The sequence below is a fragment of the Athene cunicularia genome (genome assembly GCF_003259725.1).
Source record: "Athene cunicularia isolate RWA chromosome 11 unlocalized genomic scaffold, athCun1 chr11_part1, whole genome shotgun sequence".
Taxonomy (NCBI): domain Eukaryota; kingdom Metazoa; phylum Chordata; class Aves; order Strigiformes; family Strigidae; genus Athene; species Athene cunicularia.
Window position 1 is genome coordinate 10,716,816 of NW_020799113.1, and position 7,778 is coordinate 10,724,593.

The window sequence follows — 7,778 nt, forward strand, 5'->3', positions numbered from 1 at the left end:
AGTCCAATACTATTTTCTTTTATTTAGGTAATCCTCCAAGGTGGAGTGCATGCATGCAAATGTCCCTCTACTAAGCAGCTAGGCACTGCCTACAAAGGTGATGGTTTAAGCACACTGAGGGTGATTCTTCTCTCTCTCATCTGAACAGCAATAAGGCAAGCTGCCAAGTCAGAATTTTATTTATGTCTCAGCTCATGAGAAATTATAAGCAACAGAGCTAGTACTGGTATTATTTGTAGACAGTTTCGGGTACCAATTCTAAACCTGCTGTATCTGAGTCACACAGTTATGTTCAAGTCTAAAGAATGAGAAACTGGTATTTTTAAGACGAAAGTTAATTCCAATGCAAATTATGAAAATAAAAATGCCCCATCAGATTAGGAAGAGTTTCTACATAAATGGGAGGCTATTTCCACACCTGTGGGTATGAACGTGGAAATCTGTATCATGGCACAAAAGCAAAGTTTCCGATTAAACAAACTGCAAGTTAGGCATCTAAGAGACCAAGTAAATGTGTGCTGTTTCTACAGGCATACTTGAGTATTTTGCTTCAAAACTGCGGCTCACAATCTGGCTGGTCTTCTGAAATTAGAAGCTAGGGACACAGATCTAATCCCAGCTCTGATTCTATTTCTTCTATATGGCCTTGAGCAAATCACAACCTCTCAGTCTACATTTCTTCATCTGCAAAATGGGGATAATAGTATTAACCTACCCACCTCAGAGTGTTTAATGATGATTAATTAATGTGAGAAAAGCACTCTAAAGATGTAAGAGCACTATATAAGTGATAAAGCATTATTTACCACTTGAAAAGTAATCTGAATAAAATCAGATATGCAAGTAATTTGTTTACATGTAGCAATAATATAATTTGTGACTATTTAATCTTGAATTAGTCTCACTTTAAACATCCCTTTCAATCACATTTCCAGTTACTTAGAGAAAATGACAGTACGGAATACTTTTTGTGGAAGCAGAGCAAGTAATGAGGTGGTAATTAAAGTAAGGGTCTAATAAAGCCTAAAACCAATGATCTGCCTTGAGGAGACTGTCCCTGTCATTTGGGACTGTGTAAATATCTCAGTCTTGACCTTGGTTCTGTTGTTCAGAACCTTCCACAAACTACAGTAGAAGTATATACTGGTTTCCTGAAATGCAGATCGACGTTTGTAAGGCTCATGATAAATGCAAAATAATTTCCACTACTGACCTAATTCAGATGACTCTAACTCTGTACAGTTTTAACTGCTTAACCTTCTACATTCAAGTATTTACTGCAGTTGCTACATGCACATGAGCTGCCTCCGTCTGTAAATCTTTGCAGTATCAAAACCCACTCTGCCATGCAACTCATGCATGAGATTTCTCTGTCACACCCCCAAACCCTAAAAGTTTACTGATGAAATAACCAGTTCATCATATAACTTTACATTACAGAAGAACACTAATGAGTGGTCAAATATTTAATCATCTATTGATAACAAGGGTGTAACAAGCCACATGCAAAATAAACATTTAAAATGAATTTTCATTTTTTCCTCTAGGAAACTACACAGTACTTGCCTAAAACACAGCAATCACTGATGGAGAAAGACAGAATTAACATTTGCACAATTGTTTTTCCTAGAGCCCCATTTTCAATCAAAAAATGAAGTAAAACTATTAAAAGTTCTTCAGTCTGTGGGCACACTGTATGATCTAATGGAAAAGGAAGAAAGCATTTCTGAGCTCTCATATTCATTTATTAAATCATATTACTCAAAAGCACTACATTTCAACAAATTATTAACATAAATCCCCCTTTGGGTGGAAACTTTTGCCTGTTGAAGAAATGTGTTTGGGAAGAATTTCCTTACTGAAGGAAAATAGATTGAAATAAATTTGAATCATGGCAAACATTTCTTTCTTTCTAAAGGAAAATCTTATTTAAAAATATGACCACAATTTTTACGCTTCTCGACAAGAAAACAAGATCAGATCTACTATTTTTTTATTAATTACGTACACACAAGTGGGTCTCTCAGTTTTGCAGAAAAAGTAGCACGTAACTATTACTTATTAATAAATAAAACTAAGTTCTGACCAAAATTACTTTTGAGAGCTTGAAAATTCTACTTGAAACACCTGAGAATTATGAAGCAGACAGACGACTCATCTCTTCTTTGCCAGCTGGGAAATTCTGCCCTCACAAGACTATTTTATGTTTTGACCACTGCTGTGGTTATGGGTCACGTAGACAAATGACTTAGAGTCACCTTGCAGTAAGCGTGGCAGACAGACATCAGCGTGGCAGCCTGCTCCGCTGTGACAGCCAGGCCAGCAGTGTCAGCTTACGTGAGCCACCACCCTTCTCCCTCACTTCCAACCATGAGTTCCCAACACCTTTGTGCTGTTTTGCTGTTTGTCAGTCCCCTTTGGGACTCATTTCAACTCACAAACCCAGCAAAATTCCAAAGGCAGCGGGACATTTTCCACTAAGTGAGTGAGTCTGTTTAGCTCTGAACCAACTGACTTGGGGCAAGCGAGGAACAAATTGGAGCAAGGTGACGTCTTTCCCTGGTAAGCAAGTCAGTATCCATGTCATGTAACACCATCATGAGACACAGCTAAGGAACTCGTAACTTAGTATTTTGGCTTACTTCAGGTAAACATATGAATGTGGCTATACTATATGCAAGCTAGCTCAGGTACCAAGACAGCAGCAGATCTACATAAGCACAGAACTCTCGTGGTCTAACTTACCAAACATCTCAAGCAGGTTTTACAAGCTTTGATGCAGTCTGTGGTGCAACAGCTATGCTGCTAGCAATAGCTAAGTTAACTAGCTTAAAATTGACATGAGCTGTGGCACCTGCCTCACAGACGTACCTTCAGGCAGTGGTTCAACATTCAGCCACAGTCCTGAGTAAACCAGCCATCCCTCCCCGTCTCCAGCTACTCAGTTCCACTGTCTTATCCTTCCAACCCCAACACAATCTGCTGGCAGACATTTGCGGTGCTGCACAATTGACCACATTAGGGAGCACCACACTGGCTGAAAAATAATCTAGGAAGAAAAAAGCAGCAAGAAAGTCAACAACAAAAGCCGGGTCACTGAGCAGTGTCACAAATGTGCCACCCTAAAACTGTTAAAAGGCAGAAACAAGCAGTCCCCCCAAAAAAATTAAGATTAAAAACTTGTTTGCCAAATTAAAGTCATCTCCTTCCTGGATAAGTCACGTGATCATTAATGAAATTTTTGAACAAGTGACCGAGACTGTTGCTCACAACTGCTCTAACTTGGTATGAGCATGGCCACGACTCAAAGGTCCCATCCAGTTTCACCCACTGCTGGCTCTGCATTGCCCCTGCTACATTCATGCTAGCATCTGACACAACCATTTTGGCATGCATTACTGGCTTCCTCTCACCCCACAGCAGTCTGATCACAAGTGTTAGTACAAAAGTGGTGGAGGGAGTCACCCTTCCCATGACAGTGAAACTGCAGCCTGTGCTAACAGACAAGAGGAACCATAAAACCACCAACTTACACAGTGCAGCCCACCGTCCTAATGCCCCACTACAAAAAAAATGGAATTCTTAGCACAGTTGCTGCTCTGAGGGCCTCAAGATGGCAAGCTCCGAGCTAGCATATCCATCTGCAAGACTGAAGCTTCAGATTAAAACAAAATACAATTTCACAATCTCAAAGGAGGAAAGAAATACGTGGGGCAAGGGGTATCCAAGTCAACCTGAGAAGACAGGTTATGAACATAACGTCTGGAATGGAGACCTGCAAAGATACTAGATACTAAAGATGACTGCCAAACAGTACCCTGGTCACTGCATCTAATCACAGAATCAGTAGACAGCTGTAGGCGCAGCACAATTTAGCAATATTTAAATTTTGTGGATATAATCTCATCTACACATTTTAGTTACCAGTGAGGCAGGACACATTCAGACTTGCCCACTCCAGAATTTAAAGGCAATGCTCTTTAAACTCTTCTGTGAATAGTTTGACTTTACCATTAAAAAAAGCTATTTAAGATCTGTTAATTTATTTCACAGTTCTTGACACTATGTAAGATAGCGGGTATTTAATTCATACTAATAAGAACATAGACAAATATTGACTACAAAAAGTAAAAGCGGTGATCAATTAACACTGGAGGAACAGCATTACATTGGAAGCTTCCAGAAAATGACTGAATTGGCCCTTTTACTTGAAAGCAGCACATGAGAAAACATTTTTGAGCCCATCATTACAAAAAAGCGCTGGACAGGACGAACTGGATGTCATTACAAGTTTCTGAAGAGGTAACTGTCCAGGTACCTTTTAAAAAGGAGCATGTCAAACCAAGCTTTAGACACTCTGTTCATTTTTCTCAAACAGTTATTGTGAAAAATGAAGCCCTATTGCACTGGTGTCTTGAACCCAGGCTTTCTCTAGATTAAGTTAATTTGGATGTAGGCTGGAAAAAGTGCAACACCCTGGGAGACACTGCACGGGAAAAGCACACTGAATCTCATCTGCTGAGTCTGCAGGCAAGCAGTTCAGATTTCTAGGGGCTCCTGCAGCAGTGTGAAGTATACAAGGCCCTACTCAGTCTCACCGCTCTTTTTCTGACTGCAGGAACAGCTTTAAAACTGCCAAGTTGCCGGGTTCATAGCACAGATACTACTTGAAGACTTAAACAGAAGCAGCCAGCCCCAGAAGTAATTCACATAAGAAGAAAACTATTTAAAGGAGTGTAAGTTTAGGATTCTGTCATTTGTTTCCCCATAACCCACCCATAAGTTGTTTAACTGTTAAAAAACTGCAAGTACCCAAGATCTTGAAAATGAAAGATCATACAGCTCCACCATTTAAATTCATAAAAATTAAAATATCTCATAATACACAGTGGCCAATGTGTTACAGTAACAGCTGGACTAAATCTAAATGTGCTTTGTTGTCATGATGAGTGACAGTCACTTCCTTATCCTAATTTTCCTAAAAGGAAAATAATAAAATGTGTTTCTAAAAAAAAAAAAAAAAAAAAAAAAAAAAAAAAAATCATATTGCCAGCTAATACTGGAATTCTTTAGACTCTTCATGCCTGTGTTTGCACTCTACAAATGCCTCTTGGGTCTAATTGGTTCTGTAATGTCTCCCATTACGCGTATCTTCATTGCATTGTTCAGAAACTATAGAATGCATCAGCCCACTGTAAATTCACTGGCTATGCAAGTCTTACCAAATCATACAGATTTGACTTGTCAACTTCCTATCAGTTAGTAATCCCAACTCATTTGATTGTAGGAATAAAAGTATATCAAATATTATGTTTAAATGCAGGCTCTATAGCATGAGAATCCACCTATTTAAATATTCATTTTATAATTCCTGTACTAACTTGCAATAGATTTAACGCAGTATTTTCAGCTAACATATATTGCTTTTGCAAGTAATCCATGATACATACATTATATTCTTTTTACAGAAATATTCAAAACTTTACGCAGGCACTGTGCTTCCAATGATGGTCTTTATCATGAAAATTACTAGATATTCTTCTATAATTTATCCCCAAGATACACATTCTAAGTCATGTTTTTATACAAAGTGCCTTTAGTGGGAGCACTGAAAATTGCTTTTAACAGTTTGTTCTTACTATCACTACAAATTAACAAGATGAAATCTGTCCAACAGGCAAGCAGTCCTAAACAAGAATTAAAATTACTTTTCACCAGGGGTCCTAAACCTGAAAGTTGCAGCCTCAACCAGATTAAAGATAGAAAGTCATGAACATCCTGTTCTTTTAATATTTTTAAACAGGAAGGAAGCCTCAGTTCATGTGTTCTCCAGAGCAGCTCTTTAACACCTAAAAGCTCAAACTCAGAGCTGAACCATGGTTATACAATGGCCTGGATGTTAAAATAATCAACTGTGATTCAAATACTATCTTTAATTCTGCAGATAGATAACACTGTATTTCACTGTTACACTAAAGGTTGCCTTCAGACTAAGGGGAATAAATAGGTTTCTTTATACTTCATCAAGAATCACTGGGACAGCACAACATCACAGTAATTAAAAGAAATATATGTTCCTGCTTAAATGCCAGTATATATACATACCATTCTGGCTAAACAACTTTACTATTTGTTATGATGCTCATAGTACGATTACTAGTTTACCAAAGTACCACATAAGTAATTCTCCCTCATCTTTGTGCTAAGACCAAAACATGAGCCTTCAGCTTCAGTAATTTTGTAAGAAAAATACGAATCTCTGAAAAGAGGCAGCTTAAACGAAAAGACCTCCTCCATCTTAAAATACAGTATTTTCGTAACTGAAAATACTGTTGTAATCCAATTATATATATTCATTGCATAGAGGGAAAGTCTACTATATCTTCATCATGACACTCCATTGTAACCAAGATACGTAGTTCTTTACTATAATTTCATATTGAAGCTAAAGTGTTCAATTTTTTTTGCCAATTTGCAGAAATTATGTAAAGTTTCCCTATGATAAAATATAATTTTTGTACATCAGCCTAACAGAGGCTTAATTAATGGTCTCCTGGGCCTCTTTTCCACTGGAGCAGATCTGTTTAAGAGGAGTCTTAAACTTGCTTACAGAAGGGTCTTGCCATGAACTGGGAATAATTCTATGTGGTTAACGACAGACTTCCACTTACACATTAGGCCTGACTGACATTAACGTACCAGAGAAATTATTCTTCACCAAATTCTCCCACCTTGAAAATTAACTGAAGGAGCCCAAGCAGATGAGTTACTATCACCAATTATGGGTATAATGGGTTACTATCCGTGCAGAATGGATGACACAGTGTATTCCAGCAGATCCTCTTACTGTTCATCCACAGTAACGGTCAGTTGGTTATATAGAGATTTTAGTAATTATCTACTGTGCACACATTTTTGCACATGGTATTCCAGACAAGGGGTATTTATTACATCATATACATGTATTCACTTTTCTTACTCTTAACTAAACTAGCATGTGACAAAGCAATACATGCTGCTTAAGATAAAGTCCTCTGTTATAACTGAGGAGCTCTAATGTGCATCTTAGAAGCAGCTTTAAAAGATTTTAATCATGACAAAAATGAGCAGAAAAATTGGGAGGTGTGCAGACTGCGCAATGTGCTCGTGTCAGTAACACAACTGACCATGACCACAAGTTCCACAGTGACCCCTGCACACACGCAGAGCTCGCTGCAAGCCTGGCACCGACAACCCCAAAACCACACTGGCTAAATTAGCATGGCCCGTCTGCCTTAGACCACGAGAGTAAAATCCAGGGAGACCTATCTGGAGTTTTGGACTATGGCCACGTGTGGAACCAGCCTCCAAACTCTCGGGAATCACATCCGCAGGGGATTTTGGCTCTTCCAAACCCATTTCAAACGTTAATTCCTGTTTTTTTAAGGCAAGTCATGAACAACCGGTTTTTGAGGCAACCGCTCCTCACGCTGGCCCACGAGATGGCCGGTTCAGACCCCCGCCGGCCCTTGCACGGGGCCTGCCCGCAGGCCCGCGTTCTAAAGAGCTGCGGGATCGGCCCTGCGACGGGAAGAACCACAGCGGAGCCCAAAGCGGGTGAAAAGCAGGCGCCGAGGGAGGTAAGCGCTCGGGCAGCAGAGCGCGGGGTGTGCGGGGCCAGGCCCGCTGCCCCCCCCCGCTCACAGCCTCTCGCTCCGGCCAACCCCCGCCGGCCGCCTGGCGGCTCTGGCTGCAAAGGGCATTTCGGCAGCGCCACCGCTGCCGACGCGCTAACGGAG